This window comes from Arachis hypogaea, chromosome 10 (genome assembly GCF_003086295.3).
Source record: "Arachis hypogaea cultivar Tifrunner chromosome 10, arahy.Tifrunner.gnm2.J5K5, whole genome shotgun sequence".
NCBI lineage: Eukaryota > Viridiplantae > Streptophyta > Magnoliopsida > Fabales > Fabaceae > Arachis > Arachis hypogaea.
Window position 1 is genome coordinate 102,792,196 of NC_092045.1, and position 22,633 is coordinate 102,814,828.

The following is a 22,633-nucleotide window of genomic DNA, read 5'->3' on the forward strand; positions in this document are numbered from 1 at the left end:
CTAAATTTGAATTGTTTAGCATAGGTGAGGTTAAAAAACTCTTAATATCTCATGAAGCTTGTAAGAATCGCAACTAATCAACCAGTTAATTAAGCGGTTATATTGTCCACGTTATGTTCTGAAAAGTTAGAGTGAGAATTTGAGGATTTAAATGCAATTTTTGGACTTAGTGGGTCTTTCTGAGTAAGAAAATGTGTTTTTTGCGAAAAACTGTGAAAAACCGTAAACCTGTAGTTGAACTGGTTGAACCGGTTCAAGTCTGCCTGGTGCTGCGCAAGGAAAAGTGAAAACAGTCAAAAGCCTTAGAAAAATATTAGAAATGAAAAATCGGGCGTTAATTTTAAAGGTTTAGCCCGAAGTTGGGTCAAACGGGATAAAAACGCTAACGGGTTGGACCGAGCCCAAGTTGGGTCCAAGCCCAACATATATAAGAGTTCATTTAATGAACCCATGCAGCCACAACACCATTAAACACACACACACACACTCAGCAGCAAAGAAAAGAATGAAGATGAAGAAGAAAATACTATTCACATATCTCTTCTTTTCACGATATCTCGAGCTACGGTGCTCCAATTTGCGTGGCGTCAGTGGCTACGCATTCCTTGTGAAGAGCTCTACAAAACCCATATAAGAAACTGGTATGAAAAGCTCAAAATTCTCTCAGTTTTTCTCTCCAAAATTTCGGGTTTTTTAGGGCTTTGGGTTAAATGAGTTTTTGTGATTTTGGATGTTTAGGTTTACTCTAATCCTTGCTTAGCATTGGATTTTGGCTATCAAATCTGCTGGAAAAGGTAAGAGACATTAAATCCTTGTGATATTATGTTAAAATGGAACCCTAGGTTGATTTGTAATGGTTTATGCATATATAATTTGATTATTGTGAGTTTGGAGCTTGTTGGTACTTGTTGGAGTTACAGTGGTGGCTTGTTTGTGGTTGGAAGGTCATTTGGTGCTCAATGTTGAGTTTTGGTTCATATAGAAAATCAGCCAAGGTATGGTTTCGGTTTCCTCTATGTAGTATATAATATTCATGGACACTTAGACTAGTGACCTATAGGATATGATTGAATTAAATTTGTTGTTGGAATTGTTGTATGATGATGTATGATGATTTGATGATTTGGGTTGTTGATGAATTGAAATGTTGATGTTGATAGTATGGTATTGAGGATTGAGATTGAAATTGATTATGATGATTGTAGGAAATGGTGGAATGGAATTTGATTAATGTGTTGATTTAAAAAAAATGAATGTATTGTTATGTATTTGATAATGGAAATTGATTAATGTGGTTGGTGGAGGAATGATTATAATGTTATATGTTTGATATTTGAGGTTGAGGATATTGAAGGGTGAATGAAAAAATTCAGTATAAATGGTAAATTGTGACACAAAGGGTGAGTTATGAGGTAAATTGGAGTTGGTGTGGTTTTGGTTTGATTTTGGTTGAAATGTTTTGAGAGTTGAGGATTGGCAAAATTCTGCATAATCTATTTTCTGGCAGCAGCTTCAGACGCATTTTGGGAACGATCTAACCATCACAATTGAATAGGATTAATTTTTCTTGAATCTTTATGATGTGTAGAAAAATCCTGGAAAATTTGGTTAAAGTTTAACGGTTGGATTAGGAGATATAAATTTTTGAAGTTTGTTACTTTAAAATTGATTTTCTGCTGCAAAATAATCAAACCAGCAACCTTCCAAGCCTATATCTCCCAATCCTAACCATAATTTTGAATGAGAAAAAAGGACATTGAGACTTGGACTATTTTCTTATTTGTGTCAAAATTTTAGACTATTATAAATTTTGTAGAAGGAGTTATGATCGTTTTAAAAATAGAGCTCTTAGCTATTTTGACAACAAAACTAGTTTTTGAAAGTAAACTTGTAATTAGCATAACTCTCTCCAAAAAAATGATTTTTCTATGAGACTTAAATTGATTTAAATCTCTATGAGTCTAGTTTATTTCTGGAAAATTTTAAATACATCAAATGAAAATATCATTTTTGGTGGATTTTTTAAGAACAGGGTAGCTTGCTGTCTTGGTGCAGAGATTTCAAACTTAAAATCAGTTTTTGCAAGAGAAATGGTTTTCCTTTTTTATCTTATTCAACTAAACTATTTCAACTGGGTTCAAATCTATAGAATACTTTCATTTTAAGTCTAGAGATAGAGAATTAGGCTTGTAAACTTCTGTGACACCTATTTAAGACTTTTAGCTCGTTTTTGGATATCAAAACATAGAGAAGGTCCTAGGTGATTTTAACTTGGTAATTTGATAAAAAGTTAGAAAACGGAGGCTTAGGTTTCAGGTGTACTGAGGATGGGCTTGGTGGAATGAGAACGAGGAATGAAGATGTTGGATTGAAAGTGGTTGAGATGAGTCGAGGACTCGGAATGAGATGATGGATCCATGGTATACTGAAAAATATTTTCTGAAAACCACTTATGTATCATTTGTATATTGAGATTATGAGATGCTATGTGCCCGGTTGGGACGGCGGTTGGATCTCACCTATCGAGGTAGCGGCGGCGGTGTAAGGGCAGTGGTTCATCCCGCTTGCGTTGAGATGCAAGGTCGGTGACAAGAGTATCCCGCTCGCATCCCTTCGGATCAATAGAGCGTGCAAGCGCAAAATCCTGGACAGTGATCCGAGTACTATATCTTGGGAGTTCCTATATGATGATTCCGAAGGGCGACGTCTCCATGGAGATGTGTCGGGTTGGTAGTTGAACCGACAATATGATATCATAGCCAATAGGGCAGGCATTCATCATGTGTATTTTCTATCTGTTTGTATACTTTGCCGACCTATTATTGTACGCCTAATTGAATAACATGCCTATTTGCTTACTTGAACTACTTGCCTTATATGCTTCTACTTGTGTTTTACTTGCATTGCTATTAATTGTGTTTTCTGATGGGATTGAGGAGGTTCGGAAGGCGGTGGCGTTGGGATCGCATGGAGGATAGGTTGGTGAAGGCTGTGGGATAACGGTGTTTGGTTAGAATAGAAATTCTTTAAGATAGAGTACCCTGTCTATTTATGTTAAAACATATATGATACTTATTTGTTTTAGTATGCCTGAAGATTGAATCTTGTGATGGATATGAAGTCTAGGATTGCCTTTGGCATCCCGGGGTCTTATATCTTACATCACTGGGCACTATTACCATACTGAGAACCTCCGGTTCTCATACCATATTTCTGTTGTATTTTTCAGATGCAGGTCGTAACCCACCTCGGTGAGTTGCTTTGATGGTGACAGGAGCGAAGGATATCTATCTATTTTGAAGTCTTTTGATCTCTTTGGTATATGTCTCTCATCTTTTGTATTTTGCTTTGCCTAGAGGCTTGAATTTGAGAGAACAAAACTTGTATAAGCTATTTTTACTATCTGGTTTCATGTATGGTTTGTATATGGATAGCTAGCTTAAACTCCGCGAGCCGTGGCTAGAGTCTTATGACATTATACTATTGTACTATGATATTTTGTTATTTTATACCTGTTTCTTGTGCCTTAAGTCAGTAGCTTCGTTAGCACATTTTGCGCTTTTGAAATCCTATTTTTGAGCTGCATCTTTCATCAGGCTTCTAGATTATATAAAATTATTTCTATATATTATATGTATGAGCTTAGAACTGTCGTAATCTTTGATTAACCTTTGCTTTACGACGCGAGCTAAAGCTTAGGCTAATTAGGGTGTTACAAAGCTACCATTAAAAAATTCAAACAGAATTCTTTAATAACGGTTCAAACAAATCTTACTCAAACTAATTTTCCAAATCCAGAAAACTTTAATCGTCCTTATGAAGGTAGAAGGGGTGCTAGAGGTGGCAAATTCTATCATGTAGGCAGAATCTCTTGGAAAATCAATAATAGGTAGATTTGTCAAGTTATTGGACAGAAAGCCCTTCAATGCTTCTTTTGATATGATCATAGTTACTAAGGAGCTTCTACTACAAATTCCTGAACCTCCTCTCCAACTATCAATCAACCACCTCCTCTACCAGCCTCATTTCATCAACCATAATCATTTCTTGCATCTTCTTCTCAAAATTCAGATATGTCCTGATATCCTCATTTTGGTGTCTCTCACCACCTCACTAATGATACATCAAGTTTTATTTCAGCCTTAGAATACACAAGACTTGATCAATTATACATAGTCAATGATTCAGGTTTGCTTATCTCTAAATCTAGTTATTCATATATTAAGAATTCATCTAAAAATCATGTTTTCATTTTAAAGAATCTTTTTCATATTTCTCAAATAGCTAAAAAATTAATTAGTGTTTAAGATTTTGTTTGGACAATAATGTCTTCTTTGAATTTTATCAATTTCATTGTGTAGTTAAATCACAAGATACCAAACAAGTGCTCCTTCAAGGACAACTTAAACATGGGCTATATGTGTTTGATCAAGTTTGTATTCCAAAATCATGTGATGATAATTCATATTTGCATGCCTTTTTAGCTATTTGTAGGACAAATTTGGAGTTATGGCATAAACAATTAGGCCATCCATCTCCAATTATTATTAAAATTGTCCTTAAACAGTTTAATCTTCTATTTTTTAATAAATTTGATTTAATATCTTTTGTTTGTGAAACATGTTGTAAAGAAAAAATGCACACCTTATCTTTTTCTTATTCTGAAACCACTTATACTACACCTTTACAATTAGTTTTCTTGGATATTTGGGTTTGCTCCTTCTATATCTCATTCTCTCATTCTGATAATTTTATTACTCGAGTATTGTGGATGCCTTCACTAGATACACATGTGTTTACTTATTAGCTACCAAGTCTCAAGTGTTTACAATTTTACAATAATATAAATCTATGATGGAAACTCAGACAGGTCAAGTTCTTAAATCTATTCAAAAAGATAATACCAAAGAGTTCTTATCAAATGAATTTAAAACCTTTCTTAATACCAATGGCATCATTCATAGATTGTCATGTCTTTATACTTACCAAAAATAAGGTGTTGTAGAGATTAGAGAAGAAGCATAGACATATCTATGAAATGGATTTACCTCTCTTGCTGCTGTACATTTGCCAATAGAATACTGGGAGGATGCCTTTCTTGCTGCTACTTTTCTTATCAATAGATTGTCCACCAAATCACCCCTTTGAGCTTCATCATTCTAAGCCCCCAGATGATTCTATTTTGAAGGTTTTTGGGTGTGCTTGTTATCCAAACTTAAGGCCTTTTAATAAACATAATTAGACTATAGGTCTAAACAATACAATTTTCTTGGTTATGCTCCTTTTTCAAAAGGGTGTAAATGTTTAAAACAATATGGTAAAATTGTTATTGGACGTAATATTATTTTTTTTATAAAAAAATTTCATTTTCCCTGTTTTTCCATAAGAATGTTGTCTCTGATTCATCACTAACCTGTTTTTTATAAGTATAAGATGTTACCTTAGATTCTTATTTCAAATTCTGGTACATCACAGTTACTTTGTATCCCAAGTAAAGCTCCAATTACATCAACTATGTTTACTAACTCCAATACAGGTTCTACTCCTTCAACTAACAATGCTTCATCATTTATTAATTAATCACCTTTTGAAGAAGTTATTATAGATTTTGCACCAATACTAACTTTTTATTTTGAAATTCAGCTTCCAAGGTTAATGATATGGTAACTTGTTCTAAATCGGTGTCTCTAAGCCTAAGGCTCTTATTGCACATTCTAATAATATTGACTTGGTTAATAATGTTTCCAGTATTGTGTCTCAAGCTAAGAACTCCTCTTATTGGTTTCAAGCCATGAAAAAAGAATATACTGCTCTAATGAAAAATAAAACTTGGCATTTAGTCCAGCCACCACCCAACTACATAATTATTGAGTCTAAATGGTTGTTTGCCATTAATCGTGAACCTGATAACTCTATTAAAAAAAAATATAAAGTTCACCTTGTGACCAAGGGATACTATCAAATTGAGGGCATCGATTATTCTAAAATCTTTAGCCCGGTTATTAGACCAACAACTATTAAAGTCATCTTATCCTTGGCTTTATCTAAAGGTTAGTCTCTTAAGCAATTTAATTTTAACAATGCATTTTTCAATGGAAATCTCACTAAAAATAATGTGTACATGGCACCACCCCTGACCTCTTCAGTTTTGGTTCTGGTTTAGTATGTAAACTTGACAAGGCCATTTATAACCTCAAGTAGGCTCCTGGGACTTGGTTTTCTAAACTATGCACTATTCTATTTATTTTTGATTTTCAAATTACTTCATCTGGTCCTTCTTTATTTGTTCGTTTCACAACCTCTTCTACTTTTTTCTTCTTGCATATGTTGATGACATAGTCATCACAGGTAGTGATAAATCTGAAATAGAATCCATTATCTCTCAGTTGAATTAAATTTTCTCATCAAAGGACTTAGAGATACTGCATCATTTTTTAGGCATGCAATTTAATTTTTTGCTTTTTAGTGACATACATATCGCCCAAACTAACTATGTTTGTGATCTCCTTAAAAAGGCATCCATGGATAAGTCAAACTCAATTCCCACATGAGATGGATGACCAGAAAGGCAAAAGGACGACCAGTATTAACATGATTACGTAATGAGATGGACGTTGTTGAGAGATCTGAAAAGAGGTGCTATCTTTGTCGTCAGAAAAGTCATACGAGGCAAGGATGTCCTAACACTCCAACATCGGATCAGTGATATAGTACTTTAATAGGATAGTAGTGTTGTTTCATGTCAATTTCAAAAAGTTTATGTAATTTTAACGCATGTGTCTAAATATTTACTCATTCGAATAAAGTGTGTTGTTTCCATTTACTTGTTAAGTTTTCACATTTTTAAATATAGCATTCAGATAAATAATATAACATACATAGCAAACATAAGCAACTGCTACATAATTCAGAAAGTAACAAGATTTCTAAAGGCTATAAGTACCAAAAAATAAATAGAAGATGAATACACAATATAAAGCACTATATATAGTTATAGTGAAGTCACTATTATTGTCTATGATGGTGATCAAGCCGGTGTCCCGTCCCACATGCAGCTGAGTGTGTTGGTGCAGAATTTTTAACCACAACTTACTGGCAAGTGCACCGAGTCATACCAAGTAATAAACTCACGGTGAGTGGGTGTTGATCCCACAAGAATTAATGGATTAAGCAAGCAAGGTCAATTGATTATTCTAGTCATACAATCAAAATTTAGGGTTTCAATAGTAAATAATATGAAAACAGAAAATTAAACAAGAAAAAACTAAAATTGGTTAAGAAAGTAATATGATAAAGATAGTTAAGGTGTCAGAGATATTTCAATTTTGGAATTAATAATTATATTTATCTACTTTGATCATGCAAAGATATAATTCATGACAAACCCTAGGTGATTGAACTCCTATTCCTAGGCAATTCAATATTCTCTAACCCAACCAACCGTCAATTCTTTGATCAATCAATTGTGTTAGAAGGTTAAGTTCAAAATCTTATTTATAAGCCACACAATCCTAAGAATCCAAAATAATCCAATTATATATAACGTATCACATTAAATCCAGACATTCAAGGAGTTGTGAGAAAAGTTTTTCAAGCTTTAATTCTAGTGATGTAACTTTTCCAATATTCAAAAGAATTTAATTTAGATTAGGGTTATTTTTCAATACACACTAATTCGTAGGATGAAGAACAAAACCAATTATTAAACGTAAATCAACGCATTAATCAAGAGTAGAAGAATAAATAATTATTAATCCATCAAAATAAATAGAGCTCCTAACCTTAACAATGAAGGTTTAGTTGCCCATAGTGCAAAGAAATTAAAATCCTAATTTAATGTATAAAACCTAAAACTAAAAAGAATGAAAGACAGAAGAGAGAATGTCTTCACGCTGCCTAGTCCCTTTTTTTCTTTTATATAAGCGTGGTTGGGCTCTAGGCCGTGTTGCTGGCATGGTGGCGCTAATGCCACTTATGATACAAACCGCGTGCTCCTTTCTGAAGGTCTGGCGCTAAATGCCAATTTTTTGGCGCTAAACGCTAGGAGTCCCGAGAAGATGGTGATGCTGGACGTTGTTTGGCGCTAAACGCCAATGTTGCAGTATTTAATTATGTGATGCCAGAGATCAAGTATACACTAGTATATATCGGTTGAAAGTTTTAGAAGTTGGCTTTCTAATGCCACTATAACCGCATCATTTGGACTTTTATAGCTCAAGTTATGCTCATTAAAGTGTGAGGAGGTCAGGGTTGACAGCATCCACGAATTCTCTTTGCACTTGTCTTCAATTTTTGGTTCCTCCTTGTTCTTTTGCTTCTCTTATCCTAAAATTTCTTTATAAGAATCATGAAACCAAGAAAATAAAAGTACTAATAGAATAGCCTTGAAAATTATATAATTATCAAGCAAAATTCATAACCTTTTTATAATAAATGCCAATGAAAATTGCTTAAGATGCTCATGCATCACAACACCAAACTTAAGCTCTTGTTTGTCCTCAAGCAAGCAAAAAATCATGGCATAGTTATCAAACTTTCCAACCTTAAAATACAAGGGTGAATGGTTGCAATTCAAATGAGTTTGGTTAGCCGTTTCACATATGCACAATTCAACACAATTGGCTATAATCTTTCAAAGCCTCTGTCCGGATTAGATTATAGAATCCTTCCTTGAATAATTTCCTTGAAGCAAGCTAATTTACTTTCCTTTCACAGCTTATTTTCTTTGGGTGCTTTGCACTTTGAGTCTAGCCGTGACTCTAAATGGTTTGTCTCAAGCTTTACTGGACACAGAAACACCACAAGCACTTGATTGGGGAGCTCTTTGAGCTTACCATGTCCTTTTAACATTCTCCATCATTGGTGCTCAGAGCCTTTGGCTTTCTCTTCTTTTGGGGGGAGTACTTTACACCTTGAGTCTAGTCATGACTCTAAATTCTTTGTTTTCAGGCTTTTGTTTAATATTTAAGCACCACAAGCACTTGACTCGGATCCTTAGTAAGTGGTACTCAAAGCCTTCAACTTCTTTTTCAACCCCTTTTTTTCTCATTACGTGTTTTTCCTTCAAGGCTTTGTCAAGTATAAAGATCCCATAATAGTCCTCTAGACTAAGGCCTCAAGCAATTTAGCTCAGCTTGTGTTGAACATTCTTAGTTAGTTTGACCTTCCAAACTTACATTGTCATACTCTTTATGATCAATCTCCTTTTTCTTTTTATTTTTTTCTTGACACATGATCCTTGCCCATATTTAAGAGCAAGCACAATTATAATTGTGGATTGTGAAAGACAAGTAATGATATGTACTTGACTAACAAGACTCACAAATGCATTATATAGGATAGAACAAGATAACATATGCATATAATTAAAAAAGAAGGAAACGAAGTCAATAACCTTAGTTCTCATTGCCATCATCTTCCTCATCTTTCTTTTCATTATCTTTTTAGGCTATGTAGAGCATAGCCTCCAACACTAAACTTAGAATGATTGCTTGTCCTCAAGCAATAAAGAAAAATAGTGGTGACAGAAATGGGAATAATCATGATTGTCTAGTAGAAATAAGGAAGCAAGGTGAAAACTCATTCAAATAGAACAAGAAAAATTAAAAACAAAACAAAAAGCAAGACAAAAATAATGCAAAATAAACATGTTGCTAGGAAGAGTGGACCTTGCATGGGTGAAGTGGGACAACACCAAACTTGGTGTGAGAGCACCAAACTTAGTGTGACACAACCAATGAGAGGCTAAGCCAAGTACCCATTGAAATGCAAGCATCATGTTGGTGTAGTAGCACCAAACTTAATCCTTGAAATACATATGCAACATGAAGCAAAGTAAAAAAAAAAAAAAAAAGAAATTACCTAATGTTAGGTTGCCTCCCAACAAGCGCTTGTTTAACGTCACTAGCTTGACGGTTGGTTCTTGGATTTTCTTCTTCTTCTTCTTCCAATTTGTTAAGAGAAATGACTTCAATGGACATGAGGAGAAAAAGAATATACACCAAAAATCAACCCCCATACAACTTTCTGATTCAATAGGACTAAGAAAAGCATATTCAAGTGTTGGGAAAGAATACTTTAATTCAAATGTGGGCAGTGCATTCAGAATTTTTTTCTCAGAAGCTTGCATGCATAGAGTTGAAGGGACTTAAATGGATACCTCCTTAATTATTGGAATGTTCATGCATGGAGTATGCATGGCTTCCTCCTTTGTTTGAGCATCCTCCTCCTCTTCCATGTGTGAGGGTGGAGAGTTCTCTAATTCCCTGAAGTATGAACTCCTTTGATTGATTTTGTCACATTTTTTCGTAGGATCTTGCATTGTATCTTTTAGGAAGGAATTTGCTTATTTCTCTGTCAAATATTTGCTAATCAACTTCACATGTTTCTCTATATTTTTGACACTCATTTTTATATCATGTGTGTAACTTTGAGTAGTATTCGCTAACTCTTTCATGGCAAGCTCAAGAGCTGATGGTTCTTGATATGAATAAGGAGATGATGATTCTTGATATGAATAAAAAGATTATGATCCTTGGTATAAATATAAAGATGGTGGTTCTTGGTATGAATAGAAGATGATGATTCTTGGTATGGGTAAGGAGATGATGGTTCTTGATGGATGGAATATGGAACATTGAAGTTTCTTTGGTCTTGACTTTTTCAACCAAAATATGGATAGTTCCTCCATCCATAGTAATATAAATCATTCTTTGAGTGTGAGTAGTAACCCATGTGATCTCTCTCCATTGTTTTTCTTAGCACAAAACACCCAAAACGCTCCATGTGATAAACAGAAAAGGAATAGAAAGAATTTTATTTTTAATTTTTTAATTTTATAATTAATGTTTTTTGAAACTGAAGAGAAACAGAAAAAGAAAAAAGTGTCTAATCTAGGAAATCAATCAACTGGTAGTTTGTTAATCACAATTAATTCACAGCAACGGTGCCAAAACTTGGTGCAAAATTTCTAACAACAACATACCGGCAAGTACACTGAGTCGTACCAAGTAATAAACTCATAGTGAGTGAATGTCAATCTCACGAGAATTAATGGATTATGCAAGCAATGGTAAATTGATTATTCTAGTCAGACAATCAAAATTTAGATTTTCAATAGTAAGTAACATGAAAATAGAAATTTAAACAAGAATAAACTAAAATTGGTTAAGAAAGTAATATAATAAAGATAGTTAAGGTGTCAGAGATATTTAAATTTCAAGATTAATAATTATATTTATCTACTTTAATCATGCAAAGATATAATTCATGGCAAATCCTAGGTGATTAAACTCCTATTCCTAGGCAATTCAATATCCTCTAACCCAACCAACCGTCAATTCCTTGATCAATCAATTGTGTTAGAAGGTTAAGTTCAAAATCTGATTTATAAGCCACACAATCCCTAAGAACCCAAAAATAATCCGATTATATGTCACGTATCACATTAAATCCAGACAATTAAGGAGTTGTGAGAAAAGGATTTCAAGCTTTATTCTAGTGATATAATTTTTTCAAGATTAAAAATTTTCAATTTAAATTAGGGTTATTTTTCAATACACACTAATCCGTAGGATGAAAAACGAAACCAATTCTTATACATAAATCAATGCATTAATCAAGAGTAGAAGAACAAATGATTATTAATCCATCAAAATAAACAGAGCTCCTAACCTTAACAATGGAGGTTTAGTTGCCCATAGTGCAGAGAAATTGAAATCCTAATCTAATGTATAAAACTCAAAAACTAAAAGAATGAAAGACGGAAGAGAGAATATCTTCTCGCTACTCAATCCCTTTTTTTTCTTTTATATAAATGTGGTTGGGCTCTAGGCCATGTTGCAAGCGTTTAGCGCCACTTTGGTGGTACTGAACACCACTTCTGATACAAATCACGCACTCCTTTCTGTAGGTATGGCGCTAAATGCTAGTTTCTTGGCGCTAAACGCTGGGAGTCCTGAGAAGATCGTGATGCTGGACACGGTTTATCGCTAAACGCCAATGTCGCGGCATTTAGCATCATGATGACAGAGAGCAAGCATAAACTAAAGCTCTGAAAGTTGACTTTCTATTGCCTCTAAAATTGTGTCATTTGAACCTTTGTAGCTCAAGTTATGTGCATTGGAGTATGAGGAGTTTATGGTTGATAGCATCCACGAATTCTCTTTACACTTGTTTTCAATTCTTGGTTCCTCCTGTTCTTTTGCTTCTCTTTTCCTAAAATTTCCCTACAAGAATCATGAAACCAAGGAAATAAAAGTACTAATAGAATAACCTTGAAAATCATATGATTATCAAGTAAAAGTCATCACTTTTCTATAATAAATGCCAATGAAAAGCGTTTAAGATGCTCATGCATCACGTGTCTGTCACTGAGGTCGGCTGGGGCGAAACAAATGACAGACTGGTGCTGTGAAGGGTGAGAGAGTGACTGATATCTTGATGACAGGAGTAACTGATAACCTGGAGGTGGAGAAGGTGGCACAATCGCCTGGTACGCTCTTATAGGTGGTACATGTGGATATATTGGAGCCGCCTGTGTAGCTTCATACATCAGAAATCCCTGGGTATAGTTCCACTGTGCTGGAGTCTATTGCTGAATGACAGGACTCACCATGTGCCCAAGTCGGTATGTGGGTTCCCCAGATGTGAAAGACGGGTCTCCCTGATGGACTAACAAATCTCTCCTACCACGATACCTATCTACGAGGGCGTCTATGATATCTGTCGGCACACGCATGAGGTTACACAACTCATTGAAGTCAATCTAATCCATCACATCGACGCCATCCTGCTGTCCTACTTTGAATGATGGATCATGTTGCTATGCTCCTGAGGAGGGGCCAATACCTCATCCCCAAAGAGAAAACGAACAGTATATGCTCCCTGCCACCATAAGTAGCCCTTTGTGGGCCGAGGATCTGGGTCGCTCTCAATGGTGGCCATCCTATGCTGGTGACCATGCTCCTTCTGCATATCATACCAAGCACAGTGTCGCTCAGGCCACCACACGTCATCACCCCGAGTCATCCTGAACAAGAACTCATCCACATTGACTGGGCCCTCTAGCCGATGTTGTTGACCTCCGAGCTGTCTATTTACCCTATCCACACGATGGAACTCCACAAAATGAAAGCACACTAAGTAACATATGGCATACTGGTGGAGAGCAGCTGCATCAATCCCTGGTGGAATGTGGGCCACCCTATTCTTGAGCCAAGTCATCTTCATCTCGAAATTATGTTTCTTGTCCTTGGGCTAGGGTGCAGGCTTATCATTAAAGAAATCCTCAACCCACTGTCTTGTGGGATGCCCATGAAACTATTGGAAATCTCTAGTGTAACTGCCTATCAAGTCACCATCTGTGTGCAATCCAAAATGGTATGGCACATCCTAGAGTGTGATGGTGGCCTCGCTCTACGGAAGGTGGAAAGTATGGATCTTTGGTCTCTACCACTCTACAAATACAGAAAACAAGGTATTGTCGAAGATGAAATCCCTTAACTCTACTGCATGTCCAAATCCAACCTTCCTGATATAAAGATAGTAGCACCTCATGCGGCGGGAGCCCCAAAGTAATACGATGTGTCAAGAGCAACTGAGTGACTGTACAACTCCTATTCATTAGTCTTTTACCTATTGCTTTATAATAAAATAATTAAAATATAACTTAATTAAATTTAAGCAAGAATCATTAAATAATTTAATGCATATGAATATTACTATACATAGGAGAATATATTATTTACTTAATAATATAATTTAATTAAATTTAAACATAATTCATTACCTAATTTAATGCATAAGAGAATATATTATTTAATTAAAAATAACAAATAAAAAGTATATTTTATAATAAACTAACACAATAGAAAAAAATTATTCCATATATACCTAATCAAATTCTAATATTCTACTTTTTTTAACAAATCTCATCCAAATAAATATTAAACATCTAATTAACATATAAAGTAATATTAACTAAAAACTAAATAAATTAAAATATATAACTAATTAACTATTAAAAATAACAAATACACAAACTGATTTTAAAATTCATTATTCCGATCACATGTCAGATTATATTCAGCCTACTAATATTTTCTGATTGGACATAACTTCTTTATCTAACCATGTATACTTTTAAAATTAGGCGAATGCTACGGTGCTGAAACAAAATTTTTTCAATACCTACTGAAATGAGGTGGTGACAAGAAGAGTTGGACACGTATTGCTATTATTATTGCAGGAGGAGACACAAATTACAGAACAGCAGTAGTAGCAGGAGTTGTATTGGAAATATTAAGTAATTATTAATAATTAAATAAAGATAACCTTTTTTATTGGTTTTTGTTGTCATTGAACATGGATATGCTATTTTCATTTTGTAGTTGGACCAAATTATTCCAAAAGTAAACCATCGATCAATAATAATAATAATAATAATAATAATAATAATAATAATAATAATAATAATAATAATAATAATATTTGGATATGGCATGATATTTAGAGCATGTAGTAGTTATTTATATTTTTGTACATGAAAATTAAATAGGACCACGATAATGCTATCATAGTAATAATGAATTAAAATTATAAATCCCAGTAAAATAAATAAATAAAAAAATTAATAATAATAATAATAATAATAGTAATAAAATCTTAAATTCTTCTATTATTTTTTTTTTTTTTTTACAAATTCATTAAACCTTAAAATATAAATTTTTAATTAAGAAATTATCTTTATTATAAAAGATAAATCACATAATTTAAGCATATATATAAAAGTCTAAAATAAAATAAAAAAAGTTAATAAAAAAATAATAAACAAATTAAAAAAAATGTGTTCGAAAAATTATAAACTCTAGCTGCTAAATCCTAAATCCTCTAAATTCTCGACAACAAACTCTAAACCTTAACCCTCAATTCAAAATCTCTAAATCCTAACTTAAATCATATACCATAAACACTAAACTACAAACCTAAATAAAAAATACTAAATAAATAACCTTTAACTATAAATGCTAACTCATAAATTCAAAATTATAAATCACACTTTCTATTTTATCAACAATAAACACTAATTTTTTAACTCTAAATTCGAAATAATATCATACATAGTAAAATATTAATAAAGATATTTTGTATCATTTTTTTAATTAAAAATACTAAAATTTTAATATTTATTGTATACAATCTTTTAAATTAAAAAATTTCTACTAAAACCTAATATTTCAAAATGTCAAATCTAATATTGTAATGAGTAAACGATTTTCTAATTTTTATGTGAGGATAATTTTGTTTCAAAGGATTTATTAAATAATATTAAAGTTAATCTAAAATCTTCTTCTATTGTTTAGCTAGTAGTCATAAAATCATTTACAGATGTATACCTATAATTTTCATAAATTGCATTCTTTTTTTTTTTGGCCATACAAATTAAATTATGTGAATAGACTAACATACATTAACATAGAATAGACATATAACTAATTTTTATTCAGGACATATACATAATTTTAGCCTTCAATCAATTTATTAATATGAATTATCATTGTTTTTAAATCCTATATATATATTCTTTTTTTAGTTTTATTTTCTTAAAAATTTACTATTCTTTTAAACTTTGAATGACTCATTAATTACTTTGTATTTATTATGCTCTTCAATTTTTTTATAAAAAAAGAAAATATTAAAATTATCAAATCACAAAATACTAGCAAAAATAATTTTTTTTTAAATTTCTAGAAATTTTTTAATTTAAAAGATTATATACAATAAATATTAAAGTTTTAGTATTTTTAATTAAAAAAGTGATACAAAATTTTTTATTAATATTTTATTATGTATGATATTATTTAGGATTTATAGTTAAGAAATTAATATTTATTGTTAATAGAATAGAACTTGTGATTTATGCTTTAGAATTTATGAATTAGCAATTTATGGTTAAAGGTTATTTATTTAGTATTTTTTATTTAGATTTGTAGTTTAAAATTTATGGTATAAGATTTGAGTTAGAATTTAGGGATTTTGGATTGGGAATTAAGGTTTAGAGTTTGTTGTTGAGAATTTAGGAATTAGAATTTAGCAGCTAGGGTTTATGATTTTTCGAACATATTTTTCTCAATTTGTTTATTATTTTTTTAATTAATTTTATTTATTTTATTTTATACTTTCATACATGTGCTTAAATTATGTGATTTATTTTTTACAATAAAAATAATTTCTTAATTAAGAAATTATGTTTTAAGGTTTAATAAATTTGTAAAAAAAGATAAAATAATAGAAGGATTTAAGATTTAATTATTATTATTATTATTATTATTTATTTTATTGGGATTTATAATTTTAATTCATTATTACTATGATAACATTATCGTGATCCTATTTGATTTTTATGTACAAAACTACAAATAACTACAACATGCTCTAAATATCATGTCATATCCAAATATTATTATTATTATTATTATTATTATTATTATTATTTTGGCCCAAAATAATTTTTTATCAACAATTCATTTTTCAAATAACTGGGTCCAACTATTATTAATAATAATAATAATAATAATAATAATATATATTATTATTATTATTATTATTATTATTATTATTATTATTATTATTATTATTATGGCCCAAAATAATTTTTTATCAACGATTCATTTTTCAAATAATTGGGTTCAACTATAAAATAAAAACAGCATGTCCATGTTTAATGATAATAAAAACCAATAAAAAAGTTATCTTCGTTAAACTATTAACAACTGTTTAATACTTCCAACAAAATTCCTGTACCACTACGCTACTCTGCGTTTGTGTCTGCTCCTGCAACAACAACATTAACACGTGTTTAACTCTCTTTATCACCACCTCATTTCAGTAGGTGCTGAAAAAATTTTGTTTCAACACCATAGCATAACCCTTAAAATTATCCAAAACTAAAAAAAGATTAGAATGAAGCCAAGAATCTTGGCTACACGCTTTATACAGCGTTCTAACGATCTCAAGTACTATGCTGCTTTTTTGTTACACACGTGTCTCTCGAATACACAATATTTGATTACTACATTTTGAGCTTATTCCAGACTTCCAGTAGCACTCAAGTTGTGTTTTGCCTGTTTTATATCTAAAATACAGTAATTCTAAAATGTGCATAGCTTAATTTAAGACTATGTACCCAAAATATGAACTATTTTGTATATACATAAATATACCACATATTACACACTTCTGTTAATATTATATTTAAATAATTTAAACAAAAAAAAACCCTGAAACAAACCATGTTACTTTTTTATTTTTCTAATAATGATTTATTCCTTCTAGGTAAAACCAAGCATGGTTTTTCGAATTCCAATAATTATTTATTCGTTCTAGAGTTTAAGTAACGTGTCACCAAATTATTAAATTAATAAAACTTTGAAAATAATATCACCGACCACTCAATTATTATTATTATCATTTAGTAATTAAACGTTATGGGTTGCAGAAATACTCTATCTATAAATTAATAATAACTACCGAATCAACTATTATTTAATTGTATATATCTATATATAATCAACTAAATAATTAACGGTTACAATAATCAAACGTATTATAAAAAAACAATAAAAAATAATTAAATTTATTTATAATAATATAATAATAAATAATTCTTTCAAGATGCTAAATATGCATTAATATACAATTAATGGATGATTTTTTATTTTTAAGCATAGTCGGTTATTACTTATTAATATCTAAAACGGTGCAACTGAGTAAGGGTCATGATCGAGCAACTTCCATGATAATGTATTAATTTTGGAATTAAACTAGATAAAATTTATAAGCCAAAGTCAAATTAAATTTTTTTATTTAACTTAACTTTTATAATTATATATATATATATAATATTTTATATATATAATATTTATAATTATATGTTAATTATATATTTATATGTAACTTAACCTTTATAATTATATGATTAGGAAGAAATTGAGTTAAACTCCAAAGTAGTCCCTGAGATTCATAAAATGCACCGATTTAGTCACTGACTTTCCAATTACACTATTTATGTCCTCAAGATTGGAAAAAATGCACCTAGTTGGTCCCTTCCCCCTTTTTTGTCCAAACTCGTTCCCGACGGCAATGATGTGGCATTTTTTTGCCATGCTGGAGCAACTAACGGTTACCTGACGTGGCCCATGGAAAGTTTGTAACCCAATGTGGTCCCTGAGCCCCTTTTTAACCTTAACTGCTGATGGAGTAGCATACGACTTGTTCCCTGCTCGATTCATTCGTCGTTGCTATGTTGGGTTTAACCATGGTTGGACGTGCAAATGAGGGAGACGGGAGTTCTATTCGATCGACCACAAGGATGCCTAGTCGCAGCAGAGCCTCACGAGTTTCAGATCGTTGTGGGTGTGGAAAACGCCCTGTGCTCCGATGGTCTGGAACGGATATCCACCCAGACAAACCCTTCTTCGGATGTCTGAATTACAATAATATGAGTTTGAGTCTAAGAGATGCAGTTTCTGTTTTTTAATGTTCAATTCCTGAATCCCTAAATTTACTGGTGACAGTGTAGTGGAAAACGGTGGTGTGAATTTTTTCGATGGGCAAATGTTGTAGAATATGATAATGGAAATTTTGAAGAAGCTGGAGCATATAACAATGAAGAAATTAGCGTGAGTGTTGCAGTGAGATTGGAAATTTGGAGGTTGAATTAAGGAGTCAGAAATATATAATATAAATGTTAGGGTTGATTTTTTTCCTGTTAGTTGTTGTAGTGGTTGTGATTGTTAAAATGTAACAGTTGTGTATTTTTATGAATGAATGGGCAACCTTTGGATTATTGGTGTGATCTGTGTAAATAGTTTACAAAGATAATAACAAAATTGAATAAATAGAACAGAACAAGTAAATTGATAAAACCATATTTTGATTATAACTAAGATATTGTCAAACATTGTCAATGGAGTAGCAGCTGATAAACACCAAAATACAGCACCAAAAAATAATACAATAAGGATTCCAATTTTAAAGGTTTATAACTACCAAAAGTAAAAGTTCACCATTACAATGTGGTTATGTGCTACTCCTAAATGAAAATATCCAAAATAAGGAAACAACTAGTGCCTAAATTCCATATGCGATCAGTCAGACTTCAGCAGCCACAACATCCAATTACTTAGTGTTTTTCTTTTTTGGTGGTTTAAACCCTGGAGTTGGAACAAACTTCAAAAAATTTGCCAACCTAGAAGACGTTGCTGCGCTTGCTCCTTGCATGGAATCAACAGAAGCAGATACTGGCGATGGTGAGTTCTTCCTTTTTGTTGGCAATTTATCTGGCCTTGTTGTTCGTGGTGGTGATGGTGGGGCCTGATGAGAAAAGTTATGAAACTAGTTAGATGATAAGAGCAATTAAAAAAATGTCAGAAGACTATATATACCATACATGTACCTCATCTTGTGTTCCACCATAATTTGGTTGGGATAAGTCAATCTCGGTAACCTCCACTTGAGCATGATTCTGGACAGCTACACCAGGAGGAGCTTCATCTACTTGTGGTGCCACTTTGGTGGTGTTTGTAACTTCAGCTGCAGGTGTACTCTCAGCTAGGATAGTTTTGGACTTGGCTGCCGCCACAGCAGCTGCTGCAGCAGCAAGTTCATCGGCTCTTTTTTTTACATCCCCTCTTGGTGTGGCCCTTTATTCCACAGTATGTGCATGTGAACGGCTTTAGCTGTCTCTTTAGAGTAACGGCTCCCTTAGGTTTCTTGTTTCCACTAGTACCCTCATCAGCATCCTTTCGTCTTTTGGTTGTCAATTTTCCAGGTTTACATTTAATGTTAGGAGCTTGGGGCTGACTGTAGGCTGATTTTTCCCATAGGGATTGGCCTGGGAGAGGATTGATATGATGTTCATATGTCTTCTTGGGCTTCAGAAGGTTCTTGGGCTTTGGAGTTGGCTTCTGATTATGTTTCACAATGGGAGCTGGGTTGGATTTTCTACTGAATTTTGGGTTGGGTCTATAATTGGGTTTGGGATTTCCAGGTTCAACCATGGGGTTGGGCTCTTCATTAGTGGGATTTGTAGTGAGGGGGTCAGCAGTAGGATAGTTTGGAATGGGAGTTGCAGTAGAAGGAATTGTGTTTGCAGTTGAGAGGTTTGGAATTGGGTTTGTAGTCGATTTGTCAACTGGGGTTTGATTTGAGGTATCCACATGTGTTTCCTTGTTACTTTGTAAGTCACCATGTGAAAACTCTTCTACTTCATAATCAAGTAACATCACATCCCTTTTCCCCTCCATCAGTTCAGGTGTAGAAACTCCATGTTCAAAAAACACATCAACTACTCCATCATTCCTCTTTGCATGGAAGCACATCTCCCTTAGTTCATCATCACTTGTCAGAGCTCTCAGTCCCACCTCCAAGCTCCTTCCGGGAACCAGCCACCAGCACTCAACTACCTTGTCATACCCCAGCTCGTTAAAATAGTTTCTCACGAAAAAAACATCTAAGGTATCCTCATCTAAATCTCCTAAACAACTTCTATTGTCAGGTGAGTAAACCAATTTTCCATCATCATTCTTCTTAAAGGTCCCACCATGGTGGAACATGATATCCAGCAATTTTTCCATCTATAATGAAAAACAAGTATAACAATTTATCTAATGTATGCTACTGATAATATAATCAACAAACCACAGTACAACATAATCTAATATTGTTTAAAACAGATACTTATTGCCATTGTAAAAACACCCTCATTTCCTGTGTGAAAACAGAGCATTGACAAAATCCAAACCCACACCACCCAGTACCCTAAACCCTACCTAATACTATAGCATTTACTAATTTTTCATCAACCAACACAAAATTTCCAACTCAAACTCACAACAATGGATACCTTAACTCTATAAAGATAGATAAAAAATAGTTTATTCACTGCATGCCTACCTCTGTGTCACGGGATTCACGATGAAGCTTTGCTCCTTCCTTCCCCGATTCGAACGACCGACGAGCACGTTTCGACCCTCTCCAATTTGTCTCACCACAGAAAACCTCGAAGGAATACCAGAACCCAGGGTATGGAGCTTTCAGTTCAAACGTGATGAAGAAGATGAAGTGACGAAGTCTTTAAATATGAGGGTTATAAGTTTTGGTAACTCCTTCGTAAATGAAGCGGCATCGTTTTTATTTTTTAGCGCCAAATACTAATACGACGCCGTTCTCCATAGTCCAGCATGGCAAAAAATTTGCCACATCATTACCGCCGGTAACGAGTTTTGACGGGAAAGGGGGAAGGGACCAACTAGGTGCATTTTTCCAATCTCGAGGACATAAATAGTGCAATTAGAAAGTCAGGGACTAAATCGGTGCATTTTGTAAATCTCATGAACTACTTTGAGATTTAACTCAAAAGAAATTGCTAGCTCTAACGCTAAAAAAGGTTCATTGTATATATTCTATGCATATGCAAGCACGGAAGCACCCTTTAATTCTCTTTCAAAAATGTTATCTTCTATTTTAATATTATAAAATAAAATAATAAATAATTAAGTAGTTACCTATATACGTGCATAAGGTGCATCATTATTTTATTTATATTTCTTTTAAACTCTTCATATATGGAAAGAGAATAATGTCGCCAAATTTTTCCATTAGATTGACATGCTTACAAGTTACAACTAACCTAGATCGATCAAGTAATTAATTTACTCATCTATTTAAGTAAGTATTGAAAATTCAAATTCTGTTTTGTATATACACTATACAACAACCTATTGGCCAACTTGCTGAGTCAAAAAATACCATGAAAAACAAAGAAAGATTGGCATAGCCACATACATTTAGAAAGTCTTAATTCCAATGTTAATTTCCTTTAAACAGTAGTGAATGAAAGCTTCATGGGTTAAGCCAGAACTTTCAATATTTCTTGTTTCGTTGGACTTATTATTATTATTATTATTAACCCCTCCCCCAAAGATTAGGTATATATTCTTTTCACCTTCTGTTCAAGGATGCAATGAATCTGCAAAGAAACATTTTAGCTTATGGTTGAAGTTGGACCTTGAAATTAACCCATATATATATATTATTCGTGATTTTTGAGAATACACTCTTTTACATTAGTCTAGCACAACAAAAAAAAGGACCTCATTACTTCCTTTTACGGTACATTACTAATATAATAGTAATGTACCCTTGTACTGTATGATTCACCAATGAGCCAATACCTGTCACTGAGTTTAACATGGAAAAATATGTTCAATAATTGCAAATTCACTAATAATATATCTAAAGTCCTAGTCACACTTGATATAAATTAGTCCAAAACCATATGGATTTAACTTTGAAAACAAAGTATTGTGAGTGAGAAAGAAAGCTCATCAAACCTTAACACATACACTAGTCACTCACATGCAAAGTTTTGGAGAACACAACTTGAACCATTTCTTAACCTAACCTTGTGACAACATCTTCTGTTAGGTTTTGTCATGCATGTGACATAGAAAACACAACAATTATTATAGAATTATATTCTTTGTTTAATAGAAATGTAATTTTAATATTGAGCTACCAAGTTCTCTTACTCTTCTATATAAATTGGAGGCATGCACCAACCACATAGCCA

The 22,633-nt window shown here is 32.8% G+C and overlaps 1 long non-coding RNA gene across 1 annotated transcript; it reads left to right on the top strand.

Annotated features, from left to right (window-relative positions):
• The first annotated feature begins 454 nt into the window (after positions 1 to 454).
• On the top strand, positions 455 to 3,530 carry LOC140175521 (uncharacterized). The gene is made up of 3 exons (XR_011866349.1): positions 455 to 641; positions 739 to 794; positions 3,230 to 3,530. It is a non-coding gene; the product is annotated as an uncharacterized lncRNA (long non-coding RNA).
• The last annotated feature ends 19,103 nt before the right edge of the window (positions 3,531 to 22,633 follow it).